We start from the raw sequence: 23,308 nt of genomic DNA on the forward strand, positions 1-23,308 counted from the left end.
ACGCCTCGCTCGTACCCCCTCTAAGGAAAACAAAAACTAAAGGAATGAGCTAAAAGCCCAGTGAAATTCCCATACATATAATAAAGTAATCCAAACAAGAACATTAGTCATTTAAGAACAACCAATCAGGAAAACATTTACAATGTAAAAGCAATCAGAACACAGTCATTAAAAGGATACATGCTCACGTGGAGCAATTCATTCATTCACTCGCCAACCATTTTCCTTATTCCTCCAATTATTAAAAAAATATTTGCAGGTGAAAACTCCTCCAGTGTTCTTGACATTCATTCATTGATTTCATTTTCCGCCACTAGCCAATTCACTAGCCAGTTCTCCACCAACCTTCGTGGTCAGACTCGAGTATACCAAAATACTGTCCCAGGGTCACCAGCCGAGTCGACTGGCAACGAAGGGCAAGGGTCCAATTCAGCCAAAAGGCTTACATTCATGCACAAATAGTATTCAATCATTGAAAATTCACTTTGGCTTGGGTCGAGTGCGATAAAGTACACACTCGCCCAACGAAAATTCATTTAACAATCCTTGGAAAGTATTTAACATTCAAGCAAACATTCACAAATAGTCACACAGTCACTTCTTGTACAAACACACAAGGAACACTCACCAATATGACCATGAGATGTGTCAAAAGTTTCCTTCCGGGTTGTACTCCGGATCACCAAAGAAACCTAGATTAGTCAAAATAAAGTATTATGGTTCAACTAATCAAAATCTCGATGAACCTTCAAAAATCCAGAAATTACTAGTACAAATACGAAAATATAGTTTTAGAGTGAATAATAACATTTGAACTTCCAAATCACGAAAAATCTTGTGTCATTTCTCAAATTCAAACATAATGAAAGAAAATTCCAAGAATCAGTAATTGAAAGAACAACCAATCCCAAATTGAAGTGAGCAAATGTGATTCAAAGTTTTTGAAATAAAACTAACACTTTTCATCTTAGTTGTTACCAAATCTTGGTCAAAAACAACTCATATGCTACTATTGAAGTGCATTCAAGGATACATATGTAACTTGAGATCCAACTAACCCTAAAATCAAATCTTACATCTTACTAATATTCATAACAGCAAGTAATAGAAATTTGGGCAGCATGCCCTTTCGTATTTAGCTATTTTCCAGCCATTTATGGCTTCATTATTTTCCTCAACTCAACCCAAATTCACAAATAAACAATCTTAACACAATAGCCCTTCAACTAGGCTCAATGTCATCCAAATACAAGGCAATTCTAGCAATGCAACCATCAAAATCAAAGCTGGAAACTAGTATTAAAAAAAGAATAACTAAGTAACAAGTTTGACATCTTCTGGCTTTTGTCACAACTGAAGCTACGCTTATCAGATTGGGATAAATTTTATGGCGTTTTGGGATAAATTTTATGGCGTTTCGAAACTAAGACAGATACCTACATTTCCTATGAAAACATCGACACCTAGTTCGTGCATTCTCAAGGTCAAAATGTAAAATTTCAGAGAAAATAGAAAGCTGCCCGCGAAATAGGGCATTTGGCAGTCAGAGGTATTTTAGTCATTTCACAAGTTACAGTGCTCCGATTGAGCTAAAATTTTCAGATAGATAGTTAACTCCATGCCCTACAACTTTCATGTTTTGAGCAAGAACTGATTCGGCCTTTATCATGGACGAATATGCAGGTCAGATCGGTTCCAAAAACAGGGCAGAACTGAAATTACACTTATTAAGCCAAAATTTGCATATAACCATCCCTAATTACGATTAAAAGCTAGAAATCCCACCTTCACAATACACTAGCTTCTACTAATCGTATACATGCCAGATCAAATATGAAATAACTTATATCAAATCTGGAAAATATCACTCAAACTGAAATTTATCATCTCATGGCTGGAAAATGGAAACCTAAGCTGGAAATTTCACCAATCTTCACAAATCTAGGTTATCTTCCATAAAACTTCCAATTTCAAGTCATCTTCCTAATAAATTGCAAGAGTAGAAAGAGAAGGAAGTTCCTCAACTTCATACCTTCAAAACTCGATGGAAAATACAAAAACAAGAGCTGTCTATGCAAAATCACTCCACCTCAAACTTCCTTGTCACCTTGTTGCGCCTTTGTTCGAATTAGATTTGTGGTTCTTGTTGATTTCTCTCCAAATCAAGCAAAACCCAAGATGGAATTTGAAGTTTGCTCTCTCTTTTCTCTCTCTCTAGTTCGGCCAAGAAGGAAGCAAAATGAAGAGGATTTTAGCCAAAAGGAAAGATAAGAAGTAAGGAAAATGTCTTGGTCAACCTTCCATGGATTTCCAACGCTTGTCACTTTAAGATCTTTTCTTTGTTTTGTTTTGTTTTCTTCCTTTTCCTTAGTTAATAATGGTGGTTGACTTAAGGGTTAATTAAGGGCTAATTAGCTCAATTAAAAACAAGGAGATTAAGTTAATAAAGTAGTGTTCAAGTGATGTATCCAATCGGTAGCAAACGGTGCACGTCGGTTCAAGTCGATTTTTTCTTCACTCGCTCGTACTAGTGTTTTCACTTATGATTCACTAACTTATTATTAGCACTTCTAATCACACGGTTTCTCTTATCTAAAACTCACTCTTAGCCACCATATTTAGTACACACACCTCACCAATTAATCACACGGCCAAAATACGCGAAAACCCTATCTTACGCGAACTATAAAACTAAGGGTAAAACTCTTAATTCTATAATTTATTGCAACTATTGAGGGAGTAATTGAGTAGTAAAGATATTATAAAGTAATTTAATCAAAATAAGAGCGAATTTTAAGAAAATATGAGTGAATTTTCCAGTCGTCACACTCTCTCCCCCTTAAAAGAATTTCGATCTCGAAATTCATACATGTATTCATAAATAACTCAGGATATTTTCCTTGCATGCCCGTTTCTAGCTCCCAGGTCTCACCATAGCCAAAATTTAACTAAACAATGGAAAACAAGAATCGTACCTTATTTGCGAATATTAAAGTTCCAAAATCTCACTAATATCTTCAATATATCCCAAGTCCAAATTATTCGCATCCCCCGTGCCCTAGTTTTAGCTATCCAGACTTATCTTAATATTACTCGAGATATCGACTTATCATAAAGGTATCACTCTTTGGTACTCAAGTACAGGAATCCGAAAATATTATAATTCACCACTCGAGTTAGATAGGCTCAAGATGAAATCAACCACTTTTGAGATTCCTACCCAACATATATATCTAAGGTCCCCATCATTAGATATTTGTTCCATACTTAACAAGCCAATCCCTACAGTCCGAGAACCCTCTCCCGGCATGAGCTCAATAAGAGCTCTGATACCACCTGTGACAACCCCACCTCTTCCTAGGGCGTACCCCAGAGTTTGGCGGACCGTCTGCTCAACTCTCGCCAGGACTCATTCATTCTCTTCAAATAAATTAAGATATAATCTCGAGAATAAGTGAAATAACAGTTTTCAAACTTGGGACGTACACTTACATTCATTTCTATCTCAAACATTCATACAATCCCAAATATGATAAAAGTGTTGAATTCCAGATACATTCAACCCTAGTTGAGCACTAGCGCGAGTACAATTACAAAATTTCCAAAAACTAGACTACGCTAGTCTGTATCAGTCTCACGCCTCGCTCGTACCCCTGGTAAGGAAAACAAAAACTAAAGGAATGAGCTAAAAAGCCTAGTGAGGTTCCCATACACATAATCAAGTAATCAAAACAAGAACATTAGTCATTTAAGAACAACCAATCAGGAAAACATTTACAATATAAAAGCAATGAGAACACACTCATTAAAAGGATACATGCTCATGTGGAGTCATTCATTCATTCACTCGCCCACCATTTTCCTTATTCCTTTGATTATTAAAAAAATATTTGCAGGTACAAACTCCTCCAGTGTTCTTGACATTCATTCATTGATTTCATTTTCCGCCAATTCACTGGCTAGTTCTCCACCAACCTTCATGGTCATATTCGAGTATACCAAAACACTGTCCCAGGGTCACCAGCCCAGTCGACTGGCTCGAGTCGACTGGCAACGAAGGACAAGGGCCCAATTCAGCCAAAAGACTTACATTCATACACAAATAGCATTCAATCATTGAAAATTCACTTTGGTTTGGGTCGAGTGCGATAAAGTACACACTCGCCCAACAAAAATCCATTTAACAATCCTTGGAAAGTATTTAACATTCAAGCATACATTTACAAATAGTCACATAGTCACTTGTTGTACAAACACACAAGAAACACTCACCAATATGAGCAAGAGATGTGTCAAAAGTTTCCTTCCGGGTTGTACTCCGGATCACCAAAGAAACCTAGATTAGTCAAAATAAAGTATTATGGTTCAACTAATCAAAATCACGATGAACCTTCAAAAATCCAGAAATTACTAGTACAAATATGAAAATACAGTTTTAGAGTGAATATGTGAGGACTCGCAAATTTATTGTTTTAAATTCCATTTCGAGCTTATTTGAATATTTAATTGCCCATTTACTCCGAATAATATTTTCTAGTCTCTTAAGAGCCAATTACATGGATCTACGGTTTAATTATATTTTTATAGTGACTTGTTTCAAAATTTAATTTTTGAAAGCTTGATAAGTGAGAATAGTGAATACGCGATTGGGGATTTTAGCTGATTTGGAAATACCATAAGTTTGGGAAAATTAGAGACTTACACGTAAGCCTTAAAATAAGTATTTTTATGTTTAAGTACTCAAGTGATAGTTATTAGTACTATCGTTATAAGAATTTCTTGAAGGTTTCGCTTTATCGCGCTTAAATTGAAAATACGCGTTTTTACATGCGCAATTTAATTAAGGGACTTTAGACCCTTATTTTGGGACAATTAAGGGTGGATAATATTTATATGAAAATAAGTGTATTAGAGATTTAGTGCACTAGTAAAATAAACTCGAGAGGAATCGAGCACAAAACGCGCGCGTACACGCGCGAGGAAGAGTTGACTTTGGACAATTGTGGACCACACATTTAAAGCTTCTCAAGGAAGCTTCATTTGATCACACACACTCTCTCTCTTCTCTCTCATTTGACCGGCCACCCCAAGAGCAAAGAACCAAACTTGCTTCATCAATTTCTACTCCATTTCTTGCACCAAATCTCAACCATTTCACACCAAAATTAAACACCACTTAGCTTAATACTTGGAGAGTTCATCTAGCTAAGAAAAGGAGCTGCATTCCACGGATTTCTTGGACCAAGAAGGGACCGAAAATTCTGCTTTGGAACATCAGAACAAGTAAGTGATGATCAAACCTTGGAAACTTGATTTATGGAAGTTCTAGTGCACATCTAAGCTCTTGCATGCATGTGGGTAGCATGTTTATGTTGGAAAAATGGTTGTGTGGGCTCTATGAACTCCCACATTTGATGGATGGACTGATTTGGTGAATGATGATGTTATTAATGTTAGTTTGGTGCTTAAATTAGTGAAATAATGTTGGGTTGTTGATAGAAACTTAAGGATGGTGCAATGACCAAAAGTGACCATTTTGCCCCTGCTATGTTCATGCACTTTGATGCAAAATTTTGAGGTTCTAGGCTTGTTTATGATGTATACATGTTATATTGAGTGTGTGAAAAGTTTCATTGAAAAATAACATGATTTGGTCACCCAAATGTGTTCATTTCAAAAGCTTAAAAAACTGGAAAATGGTTCCCGTAACTGCCCAGGCAGTCATCTTGTTTCGGCCATAACTCCTTGTTCCGATGTCAAAATCGAGTACCGTTTGTGGCACTGGAAACTAGACATTCCCAGATTTCCATTGATATAAAATGTATGACCTGGTTCCACTTGAGTGAGCCACACCATTCATTTGAAAATCGCTGTCCTGTTTCGTTGTTCACTGGAAGACAGAACAGGAACTACAACTTGATGCTCAAATGTGAGCTAGTTGTGGACGGATTTTGAAAATGGTTTCTTCTAAGAAATTGTAGATCAATGAAATTTTTTTCCAACGCCACCAACCACGCTCAATTCCATGTTGAATTGAGTGAGTTGTGGCCAAAGTTTGAAACTGACTCGGTGAACTAAAACCCTTTTTTGGCTAGTAAATGCTTAGATCATTGTTGGGACTTGTTGTTTTGAAATTCTTGGTGTTAATCACCTACCAAACACATCTTGGATGTTTATTAGACATTTTCTGCACCAATGAACCATGTTTGAGAAAATTTCCTTGGCCAAATGCTTGAAAACGGAAAAAACGGAAGTCCAAGGCAGATTTGCCTTGGAACTTCTTACAACTTCATTGATTTTTGTAGCTGACTTCCCATGATTATTTTCCTACGAAATTTGGCAGAGGAATGACCCTTATATGGTAGTATAATACTACCAAATTTGGTGCCGTTACAAGTCCATTTAGATACTTAACCAAAGCTCCAAAACCTGAGATTCAAATCTGGAAAAACGGCAAAACAGGTTCAAAATTCCAGCAACTTTGAGCTATCATATCTTGGTGCTCAAAACTCCGATTGTTGACCCACTTATTGTGTTTAAACCTTGTATGTAACTATAATGGAGTTCCAAATTTCAGAGGCTGGTTTGCATTGTGTGAATTTTACCGAATTTACAAACTTTGCCGAAGACCAACCTCGAAAACTGCCTTGGTGTCCAAAACAGTGACTTTGGGCCAAATTTTGAATACCTTCCATTTGGAATCATGGAAATGTGTCTTCTAAGAACTTTTAGTAATTTCTAATAGATTTCCAACGGTACCAAGTTTTCTAATTTTGGACTTGTAAAGAGTGAGATACGATTTTTCAAAGATCTCATATCAAAAACTAAAAATTTCCAAACCTTAAGGAAATGGAGTTTTTCAAATTCTCCTTATTCCTTCGATGTTACTTGAACGTATTATACTTGATTTCCAAGATGAAAACTCGATTGTTTTTGTGCTTTAAAACCCCATCTTTGAACCTCGATTTACGAGTGATTGGGGTTCGTTTTCATGAGATTTTCTTAGATTGTGCACTAAGTGCAATCTTCTCAATAATTGGGGGTTTATGAGTGATAAATCCTCATTAATTGCTCAGGCACACAAGAGGAACTTCAAGAGGATCCCACGGTTGACGCTTGAATTTCGAGTCCCGTTTCTTCTTGTTTACTTGGTGAGTGTCAAGTGTGTGTTACTTGAACTCCTGTGAACTCGATACATGTTTACTTGTTATTGATACTTGAGATTTTGAAATTTGAGACGAGCGTGTACTTTATCGCATTCGTTCTCGCTTGAAATGAATAACTTGTACTTGAATACTTGCATATCTTGATTGCTTGAATATACCATATGTTTAAATGATTTGAAATAGTATGCTATGGCTGCATACGTCGTTGGAATGAATCTCCTCGACACTCAAATATACATGGGTCGACACTCAAATATACATGGGGGACGCCCAAAACCCCATTGGTCATCCTTGGACTCGAGCCGGCTTGGGCTTGGTCGGGCTCCTTGGTAAACCATGGAAAAAACATGAAAGCTTGATCTGGCGAGAGATCTCGCTTGGCATACTCGAATAGTATCGCCTTAAACAAATGATAGGCGGGCCCGATACAAGGGTATGTAAGGTGAAAGGGGACATCTTAAGTGGAAATTCTATGGACTAGACCTGTCGCGCCCCACTTTTTGAATGGATGTGTGGTGTGGTGTGTGTAGTGTGTGTATAGTGAAATGTGAACGTGTGCGAAATGAGAAGTAAAAGGCCATGGGACTTAAGAATGCGACGATTTTGGCCAAACAAAGTTCAAAAGGGTTTCTTGAAAAATGGAGTCGCCACTTGGTATAGAGTTAGGGTGTACCAAGTCACCCTAAAATGATTTTTGTTTTTGAATGAAAAAAGTAAATAAACCCTTTTAGAGAACTTTTGGGTCTACGTAACCAAAAGAGGGATCGGGGGTCACATTTGACGAAGGGGAAGGCAAGGATAAAAATCCAAGGCACCCCTTCGACCTAGCCAAGGCTAGTTGCGTGATTTAGCCCAACCTTTCCTAATTTTTCTACCCAAGGTATGTATAGCGTGTTGGATATGACTATATGAATGCAAGAACCTAGACCTAGGGGACATGGGGGAAATTTCTCTTCAAAGGTTGAGTGGTGCCAATCACATTAATTGTGAAGCCCAATAATGATCCTTTGGAGAGGTCACACATAAATCTAAATGACGTACAAATGAATGGAATGCATGCCATGTGAAAATGTGAGTTTGTGTGAAGTGAGAAAAATGATAAAAATAATAGGATGTAAGTGGAGGTGTGCAAATGAAGATAAAAAGTGTTCGTGTGCAAGTGAAGGGATATAAAGGTGCACGTGTGCAAATGAAAGTGTAAAGTGTGAGTAGTTAAGTGAAAACGTCCAAAAGTGGTGTGAAGTGAGAATGTAGAAAAAGAGATAGAATATAAAGTAAGTGTATGTGATAGTGAATGAATAAAATGCATGAATCCTATAGGAATGCATCAAGATGGGAACGGGGAGTCCTAACTTTGTGACTTAATTTTCCCTTTGATTAGAAGGGGGAACTAGCGTGCTAAGGCTATCGAGTAGCCACACTCGCTCGTTTCCCTTATCGAAAGGGGACTCTCAAGCAAATGAACCCTATAACTAATATGAGATGCAAAACCTAAAATGAGGGGAAAAAGGGGTTCGAGGAGCATGCCAATGATAAAACTAAGAAAAATGCATGACATGTAGTGAACATGCAAATATGCACTAACAAAAGGGGATGGCCTATTGGGTCTAGCGTTGGACTAGCCCTTTCTATGAATTCCTAATGAAATAATGAGCCACAACTAGCATTGGACTAGTGTGGTGACGTACATTCATCCATCACAGTCATTCATGGTTATGGAAAGCGAGTAGACATGCCAAACACTCGTAAACACATAGCACATAACATTTAGCATGCTCGACTAGATGCAAGGCCCTAACAAAGCAAATTAACACGTAGCAACTAAGCATGCAAGACACATAAGGCAATTAAAGCCCTAACTATTACATTTGCTAGCTAGGCACACGTCTTTAATAGGTCTTCATCAAATGCTCCTCCAAGCCCTATCTATTACAAGCCAAGAGGTGTACACATACCCCATAAAGAATAACTTAAATAAAAAGCAAAAATAAATGACATAAGTAAAAGGAATTAAGGAAAGGCTAGGAAAGAAATTTAGACATGCAAGTCTCACTTAGCACGTTGGATCACATAGGAGAGACAAAAGGGATGAAAGAAATTATACCTTCCTTGGAATGGTGCCTTAAATTGAGTGAAATCACTTATTATCCTCTCAAAATAAAAAGAAATGGTCAATGCACCAATTTATTTGAAGAAATTAAAGAAAATAGGCAAACGCGAGCTCATTCAGTCACAAAGCCTCTAAAGTCATGACTTAAGTGCAATTGACAAAACATGGTAGTTAATTGAAGCAAAACAATCAACGAAATTACAAAAAACTAAAGCTGCCAGGGACCAAATCGAAGACATTATTCAATTGGTTGGGTCATAGTGACATTAAGGACAAACCAAGGGGTCAAAAATGTAATTCTCAAAAAAAACCATGCATACAACGAAGGAAGATTTCTGCATTTCTGGTTTCCTTTCCTCTGCAGCATACTTAACCAAATAGATCATCAACAAACATCATCTTTTGGAATCAAACAACCACAAGACGAGGGGAGTTGGGGAATTAAAGTGCAATTTCAGTAATGTTTCATGCAAGTTTCATGTAAAATGACAAACCAGATTTTTTGCTATAAAGCATTCGGCAACTGGGGCAGATTTCTGAAATTTTTCAATGCAATTTTTCCATCCCAAACACAGCTAAAACTTTAAACGAACAATGCCACTTTGACTTTAACAACAACCATCACCAAACTAAGCATCCAAATAAGCCAAAGACATGGGAGGAAATCACACAAATGCCTGGAGAAAAGTCCAGCAGACATTCGGCAAACTGGACAGAACAAAAAGAAAAGTTTTGCTGCAATTTTCTGCTGCAACTTCCGCATGCTCCAATTCATGTGTACTTCACATCAAACAGATTGCACCAAGCTCATGGGTTTATTAACTCAAATCAATAAAAACCTCAACCCATTTAGTTAGCATAATCTGGACAAGGTTCTTGATGTGCCAAAAAGGAGAAGAAACACGCAATAACAAGGGAAAACATGAAACCAGAATCTTTAAGAGCTAATCTTTGCTTTGTCTAATACCATTTCCTTTTCCAAGAACATCTAACAATTTCGGCCAAACAACTGGAAACAAGATGTCACAAAACTTTCATTTCATCTTTTCAGCACCCAAATGAAACAAGCAAAAGATGTCTAAAACCAACTTCAAGAGCTGTTGCAGGACCAGAAAGAACCATAAACGTGAGAAACGAAGTGCGGCTTTTCTTGTTTTAAACAAAAATTCCAAATAGCATCTTGACAGAAATCCAATGTTAAAGTATTTCATTGGATAGATTAAAGCAACAAAGGTGACTCAAACACACACCAGCGGCAAAAAATATGCATCAAGAGATGCTACAAGCACCCATGTCTCTAGAACCCAAGGGAAAGTGAAATTGCAGCAGAGGCATGAAGATACCCAACGGCAAACATGCTTACAATCTACTATCATAGGAATCGAATGTTAACAGACCGCAGCTTGAACCAGCAAAAGAAGGTACCATAAAACAGCAAATAAAACCCAAGCTTAGGAAGAAAAGATTACCTGCAATGCTTTCTTCCTCTTCCGAAGGTGATGACAACGGCATGAAATGGAGATAACTCTACTCCTTGCAATAGACAGCGGCTGCAAAGGCTTCTCGTCCCCTGCCTCACAAAGTTCTCTTTTTCTTAAAAACTCTTCTCCTGATTTTCTTCCTTAGCCACGGAACTTTCCCCCCAGATTTCAGCCGTCAAAAGCCTCTTACCTTCTCGCTCAACTCAGCCGCAAGTCTGACTTTTTCTCGTTCCTTTTGCCGTCGCCTCCAGTTTCTCACCGTAGCTCTCTTACATTTCTTCCTCCTGGTTGTGGTTTCTTCTTTTCTACCCTAGCCCCTTATCCGATTCTATTCTCAGCAAGTTTTTGTGGTTTTTTGCTCTCTCAAAACCCTCCTTAAACCTGGCCGCCAACTATCTCAGTCCCTCTCTTTTCTCCCTTCGGAGTTTTTCCCTTTCCAAGTTTTCTTTCTCTGCTTAGCCGTCACCTCCCATGTATTTTCGTCCCCTCTTAATCTCTCCCTCAAAGCCTCTCTAGCTGTCCGTCCGCCTTTCTTTTCCCTTTGCTGTTTTTCTATCCCCCGTTGGTTCTCCCCAAAACCCTACTCTCTCTCTCTCGTTCTGGTTTTTCTTTCCTACCGCCGCTCACTGCTGGAACTCCCCCCCTTTGTCTCTCTCAAAGCTCTTCTGCGGCTGCTGTTTCCTTTTTGCCATTTTCCCGATTTTGCAGCCGCCCTCCCTCTCTCTGTATGCTCCCGGTTCTTTTCTTTTTTAGCTCCCCTCTTGCTGTGTTTCTATTCCCCGATCCTCTCTCCCAGTTCTCTCTATCCGTCCTCCCAAAACTCTCTCTTGCGGCTACCTTTCCTTTTCTTTTTATATCCGAATCCCCAACCCTAAACAACTTTCACAAATTGCAGCTAAAGGGCTGCCTGGTCCTCATTTTGCAGGCTGCGACAAAAACGCAGCTTTCTGCATTTTTTTTTTGGTATAAATAACAATAAAAATCAAAATAATAATTCAAACAAACTTAAACTTATATAAAAATGTATAAAATTAGCAACCAAAAGATATAAAATAAAAACTAAGATTTTCTTCTCTTTTTTCCATTTTCATTCATTTTTCCCCTTTTCTTTATTTCAAGAAAACATTGAATTTAAGTTACAAATGACTAAATCATATTTTTCTTTTCCCTTTTCCTTTTTCAACAAATTCTATGCTAAAACTAAAAACTAAAACTAAAACCTAAAAAAGCGAATAAAACTAACATGACAAATAAAAAACTAAAAATAAAAGGTAAATGAAATTACACCAAAAATTTGGTGTCTACAGTTTGCCCCTCTTTGTCTGAGTTTTGGAAAAACTTGAGACAAAGAAGTAGACACCAAATGCCTACCTGTACCATTCGGCTGCGAATTACTCAAACGATGGGGACTGACCCCTGACAGGAAATTTTAAAATCGGGACTGGCCCGAGACAGAAATTTAAACGGGACTGACCCGAACAGGAATTAAACGGGACTGACCCGAACACGAATTTAAACGGGACTGACCCGAACAGGAATTTAAACGGGACTGACCCGAACAGAATTTAAAACGGGGGACTGACCCGAACAGAATTTAAACGGGACTGACCCGAACAGAATTTAAACGGGACTGACCCGAACAGAATTTAAACGGGACTGACCCGAACAGGAATTTAAACGGGACTGACCCGAACAGAATTTAAACGGGACTGACCCGAACAGGAATTTAAACGGGACTGACCCGAACAGAATTTAAACGGGACTGACCCGAATAAAATGAAAATCATGGTGCACACTAGTGGGACTGACCCACGGCTAATGGCAATGACAAATGAAAGACACACTAGTGGGACAAACCCAACGGCTAGCGACGAATGCAAATGAAAGGCACACTAGTGGGACAAACCCAACGGCTAGCGGCGAATGCAAATGAAAGGCACACTAGTGGGACAAACCAACGGCTAAATGCGGCACACTAGTGGGACAAACCCAACGGCTAGCGGCGAATGCAAATGAAAGGCACACTAGTGGGACAAACCCAACGGCTAGCGGCGAATGCAATTAAAAGGCACACTAGTGGGACAAACCCAACGGCTAGCGGCAAATGCAAATGAAAGGCACACTAGTGGGACAAACCCAACGGCTAGCGGCGAAAGCAAATGAAAGGCACACTAGTGGGACAAACCCAACGGCTAGCGGCGAATGCAATTAAAAGGCACACTAGTGGGACAAACCCAACGGCTAGCGGCAAATGCAAATGAACATGCTTACTGGCGGGACAAACCCAGCTCCAGTGGCAATGTAAATGAAATGCACACTGGCGGGACTAACCTCTGCTCCAGTGGCAATGTAAATGAAATGCACACTGGCGGGACTAACCTCTGCTCCAGTGGCTGTGTAAACGGTCAGCGGGATAGAACCCAGTGCTGACGAGGTAAGTGGTCAGCGGGATAAAACCCGGTCCTGCCGAGATTGGCGGGATGAAACCCGGTTCCAATGAAGTATGAACGGTCAGCGAGATAAAACCCGGTCCTGCCGAGATTGGCGTGATGAAACCCGGTCCCAATGAAATAAGCGGTCAGCGGGATAAAACCCGGTCCTGCCGAGGTTGGCGGGATAAAAACCCAGTTCCACGTGATTAAAGCGGTCAGCGGGATAGAACCCAGTTCTGCCGAGGTTGGCGGGATAAAACCCAGTTCCAACGTGATTAAAGCGGTCAGCGGGATAGAACCCAGTTCTGCCGAGGTTGGCGGGATAAAACCCAGTTCCAACGTGAAAAGCGAAGTTGGCGGCACTAAATCCAGGCCCAACGTGACATTTGTGAGGTTAGCGGCACGAAACTCAGGCCTAACTTGATTTTTGAAATGTTGGCGGCACGAAACTCAGGCCCAACTTGATCTTTGGAATGTTGGCGGCACGAAATCCAGGCCCAACGTGATTTTTGTGAATGGTCAGTGGGATAAGACCCAATCCTGCCATCCAATTGATCAAGAAATTGGATTTGATCTTGTCAAGATACAAGAAATTACATTTGATTTTCCAAGAAACAAAAATTTGAACTTGATTTTTGATTTTTGACTTTTGAATTTTTTCTGATTTTTCGAGAGAATCTTTTTCAAAAATAATTTGCCGCAGTGTAGGGCCTTTTTCCCTTCTTTCTTCTCTTTCTTCGGCATCGGCCTTCCACATCACCGGATGCTCCTTCGTCAATTTCAACTATGAATACCTGCACAGGGGGCTTACATGCATTCGAATTTTCATGAAAAGGACAGCATGATTGATTTGAAAGTCTTGCTTGAGTCTTTGACGAAATCCTCAAATGGACTATAAAAATTTGCCCCAGTGTGGGCTTATTTTGTGAAATCTTGCAAATAAAAATTTTGCCCCAGTATGGGCCCATTTGATTGCAAAAATTGGTTTGGATGACTTTCCATTTATTCGAACACTGTAAGAAAGAAAATTTCATGATGAATTCCTCAAAATAATGCCAAATTACAAGAGATTTCTTCCTTACTTTAGCATCGAAGCTTTGGGTAATGGGCGTTATTTCTGATTTGGAAATGGGAGGTCAAGATTTGTCTTATTCATGTGCTCAGATGGTATGTAATCCCTTCAATACCATATCTTAGTGAAAGCAAAGAGTTTGTCACCCTTATTTCTTAAGAAAACTTAGTCAACGTATAAGCTTCATGGGCTTGCAAAATTTTTGGGTAGAAATGATAGCTAAACATGTGAAATCTGGTTATACCCTTATGATCATGAGTGATCGATGAATTTTTATGAGCATAATCCTCACTTTGGATTGTCACGAAGGAATAAGTCAACGATGGACTTTATTAGCTTGTAATTTGGCTTGAAAACGATAGCTAAATAAATAATTTTCAAAGGACATTGCACCGAAGATCGCATTTTTCAACATTGCCCTCATCTGGACTCCAAATTCTTGGACTTTGTTTGACTTTTTATCATCACCCAACAGCATCAAATCTTTTTGCATCTTTCTTTTGCATTCGCTCTCTTTTTCCTTTTTCAAAAATGCCCTCGCGGGGTTTCACATGAAGAGCAGTGTCAACCTCACACCTAATCAATTCAGTATACAGCTAAAATTTTTCGGCATCAGAAATTTTCTCGACAGGGCCACTGCAAAGAACAGAAGTCAGGGCTTTCGGCTTTTGTAATGGGGTCAGGTGGGGTGCTTAGAAAAGTCAAGGTTTGAAGGCAGATTTCAAAAGTGGTTTGAAAAATCTGAGATCGCACTTGTTGCGTCGACCCTATTTCAGGGTTAAATCAGAATTTGCCTCAGTTTATGCTCAATTGAGGCTTTTCACTTTCATTTTCTTTCTTCTTTTGACTTTTCGGCTTTTTGCCATTCCTTGAAATTTGCCCCAGTTTATTTTTGAACTGAGGTACTCTTTTCTTCTTTTGCTTTTGATTTTGTTGCATTTCACTTTTTCACTTCTTGAAACTTTTCCTTTTTCAACTCAAACTTGCCCCAGTGTGGGGTTTGCGATTCTCAGGGGTTGCCAAACGAAATATTTTATTCTGAAGGCTCAAAAAGGATAACTAGGGATAGAACGTTTGATTGGAAAAGAAGATGGCCTGACTTGTATTCCGTTCCTTACAATAACTCTGAAAGGAAACTTTCATTAATAGGAAATTTCTGGCATGTATCTGAATTAACTGCTTGAGGAAGACCCTTGTTCATCCATATGTGTGAAACATAGGCGATCCACGCGGACAAAACTCTTCCTTTTCTTTTTTCAAAATTGGAACCCAAGTGGAATCAAATTTCCCCAACTTGCGGTTCTCTTTCCCCTTTTTCTTTTCCCTTTTTTTTCAAAATTCCCCAATCTCCTTCCCCAATGTGGGGTGCGATCATATGTGCACTCGAAAAAGAACCACCAATTTTTGCTCAAATAGGGATGTAAGGGGTAATCAGTGTTTAGGTTGTAGAAACGACGGCCAAAGCGTCATTCTTACACTTCATGACAACCAAAATAACGAAATGGTCGTTGAGAATCCATTCCCCTTTTAATATTTAAAATTTTTCAATGTAGGGTAGTGATCATTAGGACTCTTATTTGAAACGAGATTATTCTTTCAAAGGCTCAAATGGGAGAACAAATGATAAAATGTGTATAGGTAGAGAAAAGAATACTCGAAGTATCATTCCAAATTTCCCAGACAAACAAGAATAATGCACATTTTTGCTTTCACTTAGATGTGATTGAATCAGATTAGACACCGCGGATATTTTCAAGCAAAAGTTGCCCCAATTTATCAATCAATGTGACTGACTTTATTTTGGGATTAAGTGCAGGAGAAAAGGTATCTCATGGGCCTTCTGAATGACCTCTTTCAATTTTTGAGCACTCTTATTGTGTAGCTCGGATCACCAATCTGGTGTATACATTTGTGAGTTTTCAGGCCAAAGGTTGAAAAATCTCAATTTGAGCTTATTTCTTAAAATTCACCATTAAATCTCTTAATGAGCTCAATAAAGAATGAAATGTACATGAATATACACAAAACAATAATTGTCCAAAAATTTTATTGCTGAAAAAGTTTAAAACAAAATTTCTCGTTCAATTATGATACAAATGAGAATAGAAAGCTTCTAAAGAGCTCCACATATATATCCCTTTTGTCTCCTTCTCTTTTGACACAAAAATATATTAACAAGTCAAATATACAGAATCTTCCTTGAAAGCAATTATGAAATCTCTTAGAAGCTCTTAACCTAGAGCTTTCAGATGGATTTTTATGTTCCCATTGTTGGATCTGCCCAAGAATCAAATAATACTTTCCAAACTTCATCGGATCAAAAATTGTTATCCAATATAGGGAAATATTTTCATCTTATTGAAACATTTTTTTTTTTATGAATGCAGGGGAGGGGGGAAACAAAAGAAAAATACCCGGAGTCAGTAAGCAAGAATAAAAAAATCGGTATGCATGTCCTATGGGGGAGCCCTTTTATGCCAAGGGTAGGCCTAGCATGAAAATGCAATCCTCCAGAGCAGGCACTATACAATACCTGATGGATCCAATCAGCTTATGGAGTGAAAAATAATTTGAAAAAATTTGGCCCATTGGAATGAGAAGAGACGTTTGTCAAAATGAGGACCTCGTCCGAAGGGATTGATCACTTTTGATCGATACAAGAACTTGCAAAAACGCACGGGTTTGATCTTGACGAACTTCCTATCGAAGAGATTGGAATTCGTTTTGACAACTTTTCTCAGTGAAGCACGGGTCAAAACTCCAACTGATCAAATGGCTAGATGCAATGGATGTTTTTCTCAAAATCGACTAGGTTTTCCGTTTTGAAATTCGACATGGAAACCCTAATTGGTCAAATGAAATTGACAATTTATTAAAAAACGACCGGATTACCCTAAAAGGGGAAACAGGTCAAATGAATTGAATGAAATTTAATTTATACAAAATTAATCAGATCACCCTAAAAAGGGTAAATTGATCAAATAGATTGAACGAAACTTGATTTATTCAAAATCGGCTCGGTTGCCCTAAAAATGGGTAAATTGGCCAAATGAATGAAATTGAATTAGTGATTTATTCCAAAAATCGGCCAAATGACCCTAAAAAGGGTAAATTGGTCAAATGGATTGACGATTTATTCAAAATCGACCAGGTGACCCTAAAAAGGGTAAATTGATCAAATGAATGAAATTGAATTAGTGATTTATTCAAAAATCGGCCGAATGACCCTAAAAAGGATCGGTCAAATGAATTGACGATTTATTCAAAATCGACCGGGTGACCCTAAAAAGGGTAAATTGGTCAAATGAATGAAATTGAATTAGTGATTTATTCAAAAATCGGCCGAATGACCCTAAAAGGGTAAATCGGTCAAATGAATTAACGATTTATTCAAAATCGACCGGGTGACCCTAAAAAGGGTAAATTGGTCAAATGAATGAAATTGAATGAACTGGCAAAATGGATTGGTTGAATTGTCCGGCCATTGGTTATTTCAAAATTATTGAGGTGCATTAGTCTATGACCTTCTAAAAATCAAATTTTGGCCTCAATTTATTTATCGTCTCAATAAGAGGAATCATTTGTGAATTTCTTCAAATTAATGTCCTTCACGCAAGGGATTTTTACCAATTTTTGATAAAATGGCCAAAAAGTGATTATTAGATGCTCATATTCCAAAGATCACTCTATGAAAATGATCGAATCCTACCTTACCTTGTGCACTACCCCTTTGGATGGTACAAAAATGTAAACGTGCAAGTCTCACTGGATTAAGTATCCGAGACACAAGGTGGCTTATTCCTAAACACGGGATTCCCTAAATGGCATTCCCTTTCTAGGGTTAATGCATGATGCCAGTTTATTAAAGCTATGCAAATATGTGACAAATATGACCTAAAGGACATAAATAATGCATCGAGGGGGAAAAGGTCTAAAATGAAATGTATTTATTAAGTATAATGACTGAAATTTAAACATGTGAGTTATCTAGTGGATGAGTCACTAAAAGAGTGCCAAAAAGGCCTCTTATTGCTATGGCACATGAATGCAGGCCAAGAAAACAAAGAAATGGTTAGTGCAATTGATAGTACACATAACACATTGGGAGCAATTAAGAAAAAGAAATACAATAAATCAAGTAAAAGGGGTGGAACCCCTTCCCTCGTGCCTAATGTGCTTAAAATAGGGTGAGGCTGACTCTAACCTAGGAAAATTCTAACATGGATGCATGAGGCTGGGGTTCACTAATGCGACTAGACTCGATAAGGTTTAAAAGATCCCCAAGCCTTCAGACCCAAAGGCAAAGGGTCATCACTCCCAAAGCCTTCGATCGGTGGCTCGAGTGATCCCTTAGGTAGTGCTATGGGCGCAGAGCACACCATCCGCCTACCCAAGGCAATCGATCCTAGTCCTACAAGGCGGTGTGGGATGGCGCCCACGAAAATCAAAATAAAATGGGATGAAAGCAAGTAAACGTGCACGTATGAAGTGTTCCACTATTTTGAGGGAAGGGGTTGAGAACCACGCGAGGCTCTAAAGGTGACACACACCCCCCCCCAAATGCAATGCAAGCGCGAGATAAACAAGTAAACATACATCCAATCAACTAATCATACATTCGTGAGCGAGGGAGTAGTTTGAGACGTGAGTGAGGCAAAGGGTCCTAAAAAGGAAAAATGCAACCCTAATATCCAAATGCAATGCATAACAAAGGGTAGAAAAAAGAAAAGAATGGCTAAATCGAATGCTTGGACCCACTTAGGAAGTCCCCAGTGGAGTCGCCAACTGTCGCGCCCCACTTTTTGATGGTGTGTGTGGGAGTGTGTGTGAATGTGTGCAAAATGAAAATAAAGGCCATGGGACTTAATAATGCGACGGTTTGGCCATATAAAGCTCAAAAAGGGTTTTTTGTATCAAAAATGGAGTCGCCACTTGGTATAGAGTTAGGGTGTACCAAGTCACCCAAAAATGATTTTTGTTTTTGAAAAGTAAATAAACCCTTTTAGAGAACCTTTGGGTCTACGTAACCAAAAGAGGGATCGGGGGTCACATTTGACGAAGGGGAAGGCAAGGATAAAAATCCAATGCACCACTTCGACCTAGCCAAGGCTAGTTGCGTGATTTAGCCCCACCTTTCCTAATTTTTCTACCCAAGGTATGTATCGCATGTTGGATATGTCTATATGAATGCAAGAACCTAGACCTAGGGGGACATGGGGGAAATTTCTCTTCAAAGGTTGAGTGGTGCCAATCACATTAATTGTGAAGCCCAATAATGATCCTTTGGAGAGGTCACACATAATCCTAAATGACGTAAAAATGAGTGGAATGCATGCCATGTGAAAATGTGAGTTTGTGTGAAGTGAGAAAAATGATAAAAATAATAGGATGTAAGTGGAAGTGTGCAAATGAAGATAAAAAGTGTTCGTGTGCAAGTGAAGGGATATAAAGGTGCACGTGTGCAAATGAAAGTGTAAAGTGTGAGTAGTTAAGTGAAAACGTCCAAAAGTAGTGTGAAGTGAGAATGTAGAAAAAGAGATAGAATATAAAGTAAGTGTATGTGATAGTGAATGAAAAATGCATGAATCCTATAGGAATGCATCAAGATGGGAACGGGGAGTCCTAACTTTGTGACTTAATTTTCCCTTTGATAGAGGGAATACAAGCGTGCTAAGGCTTGGAAAAAGTCACACTCGTCTATATCCCATATTTAAGGGGACTCTTCAGGCAAATGTATCCTAACTAGCATGAGATGCAAGACCTAAAGTGAGGGGAAAGGGGAATCGAGGAGCATGCCAGATGATAAAACTAAGGAAAAATGTATGATATGTCGTGAACAGGCAAATAATGCATTAATGAAAAACAAAGAAAAAATCCTATTGGGTCTAGCGTTGGACTAGCCCTTTCTATGAATTCCTACTAGCATTAGACTAGTGGAAACGATAAAAGAAGCCACAACTAGCGTTGGACTAGTGTGGTGACGTACATTCATCCATTCCATTCATTCACACTATAAAAAGCGAGTAGACATGCAAATCACTTATAAACACGTAGCACATAACACTTAGCATGCTCGACTAGATGCAAGAGCCTAATAAAGCACTTAAACATGTAGCAACAAAAGCAAGCAACCAAGGGGAAGGGGAAATGGACCAGATGCTCTCTGAGCCCTATCTATTACAAGCCAAGAGGTGTACACATACCCCATAATGAATAACTTAAATAAAAAGCAAAAGTGAATGAAATAAATGAAAGGAATTAAAGAAAGGCAACAAAAGGGGAAGGGGAAATGGACCAAATTGCTCTCTGAGCCCTATCTATTACAAGCCAAGAGGTGTACACATACCCCATAATGAATAACTTAAATAAAAAGCAAAAGTAAATAAAATAAATGAAAGGAATTAAAGAAAAGCAAGGAAAGCGAAGTAGACATGCATATTCACATAACACGTAGGAGCACATAGAGTCAAATGAAGTGCAAATAAAGGGGTAGAGTGTACCTCCCTTGAAATTGGGCCCCAATGAAGTGAAATCACTTATTTATCCTCCAAAATAAAAAAATGGTCAAGGTACCAATTTATTTGGGAAATTTAAAGAAAATAGGCAAACACAAGCTCATTGGTCATAAAGCCCCTAAAGTCATGAATTAAATGCAATTGAAACAACACATAGTAATTACTTAAAGCAAACAAGCAATGAAGTGGTAGAATTAAAATTGTCAAGGACCAAATTGAGGAAATTATTCAATTGTTGGGTCATAGTGAAACAAAGGAGGACTTGGAGGATCAAAGTGCAATTTTCAGCAACTATTTCATGCAAAACTCATGCAAGCTACGTAGACAAGAAAACTTCTGCAACTACTTTCTATTTAAACTTCCATTAACCGAGAAAGAAAACTGCTGCACTTGTCATTGCCATTTCCAAGCTTTGATCAAAAAACATTTCATCTAAGCATAACCATTTCATCATTGCAGGATTAAGACAGCAACTCTTATTGCAGGATTAAAACAAGAAGTGAAGCTAGCCATTAAGGGTAAAAGACTAAACAACAAGACAGCAGTAGAAAAAGGAGAAAAGGCTGCAGGTTTCTGCAATATTTCTTTAGGCTTTGAAGCTTTTATGCAAGAGGGAAGAAGATTGCTGCAATCAAACAAACTTGCTGCAATTTACGTTTTCAAATGCAGCTTTCTTAATCACAACTGAGATATATATTTCAAAAACCAAACCTACAACCTTAGACCTAGCAAAACACATGACCACCACTACAAAAACAAGTGGAAGACTTAGGACAAGATTATGCAAAAATTCTGGAAAATATACAAGGGTGGTTCAGCAATTTGGTTGTTCATTTTGCAGCAAAGCATTGGAACATGATTTAACATTTCAGCCCCTAAACATACACACTCAACACTCCCTAATCCAAACCTTTTCAAACAGCACTCAAACACCCCAAACATGCAAACCCAGCTAGCAAAAATGGATGGCCGAAACTTTAATTAAGAAATGCAGGTAAAAGAAAACAGCCAGGCGTGAGATGCAGCAAAAGAAAACAGCAAAAGACACAAGCTTTAATCAGTTTCTGCAAATATTTCAATCCAAACCAAATCTACTCATGCGAAGAAGGAAAAGAAAACCCAGTCAAGCTACACAACAGCCCATCCCCAATCACATAACTCTCATAACTTCACCCCAAATCCAGAAAATCTGACCGTGTTGCCAATCCCAGAAGTGCAGAAAAAGAAAAGCAAAACTCACGGCAAAACAAAACCAGCATCGCAGCAAAGCTTCAACATTTCAGACATGATTTTATAATCTATGGGCAGAAGACAAGTGAAAGGCATTACCTTTATCCTTTTCAAAAGGAAAAAAAAAACAGAATCTTGGATGATGAACAAAGTGTCCTTGCTCAGCCCAAAAAGCTTAATCTTCCCGGTTGCCCACGTTCTTCCTCCTCTGGTTCCTTCACTCACACAGCCGAGAACTCCTTTGCAGTTTCCTCCAGCCCAAGTCTTTCTCCAATCTCAGCTTTTCACTCAGCCCTCCCCCTTTGACTCTCAATCCTTCTAGTCCCACTCTCAATCTCCGCAGGTATGTTTTTTTCCAAAATGCCAGCCGTCAACTCTCTTCTCTTTTCCCAAATTTTTCTGCAGCCGTTACTCTCCTCCTCCAAGCTTACCTTCGTTCTCTCTTTTACTCTCTCAAACAGACCCTTTCCAGCCGCCCTTTGTCCTCGGCCTTTGCTCGATGCCCTCTTGAGTCTTTCTATCCCCTCCAAAACCCCTGCTCTCAGTGTTTCCTTCCGTCCGCTCTCTAAGAAAAACTTCCTCTCTTTTCTGTTTTCTTCTCCCCCGACTCCCTCTCCCTCGTTTTTCTTTCTTTGCCAGATTTCAGTCGTCCCTTCTATCTCTCAGCCCTCTCGCTATTTTTGTTTGCCTTCCTTTTTTCCGGACATCCGCCCTCTGCTCAGCTCTCTCTCTATCTCTCCCTCAAACCCAGCTGCCTTTTCTCTCTTTTTTCGCTGTCTCCCGCACACCTCTCCCTTTTGCTCTCTCCTTTGCGGCTACCGTTTCTTTCTTTTTTATATCAAGTGATCCCCCTTCAACCCTAAAACCTCTGTCCTTTCTCCTGTATTTGCAGCCCAAGGTCTCCACGAGCCCTCCTTTGCAAGCTGCGAAAAAACGCAGCTTGCACTCGCGTATCCTCTTTTTTTTTTTTTAACTAATTAATATAGATAACTAATTACCTAATAATAAATAATAAAAATAAATGCAGAAATGCTAATTAAGATAAAACGAAATGCTAATTTTCTTTTCTTTCTTTTCTCCTTTTTTTCCTTTTTCAATTGATAAACAATAACTTGCATTTGAAAAGGAATAAAATATATTTTTTGTGAAGGATTTTTCTTTTTCTTTTCCAATAAATTCCTACGCTAAAATTACTCAAAAATAAAAATAAAATAAAATAAAATAATAACATAAAGAACAAAATTAACGCTAAAAATTTGGTGTCTACAGTAGTCAAATGTGGTCCCCAATCCCAGGCTGGTT

This window comes from Coffea eugenioides, chromosome 10 (genome assembly GCF_003713205.1).
Source record: "Coffea eugenioides isolate CCC68of chromosome 10, Ceug_1.0, whole genome shotgun sequence".
Taxonomy (NCBI): Eukaryota; Viridiplantae; Streptophyta; class Magnoliopsida; order Gentianales; family Rubiaceae; genus Coffea; species Coffea eugenioides.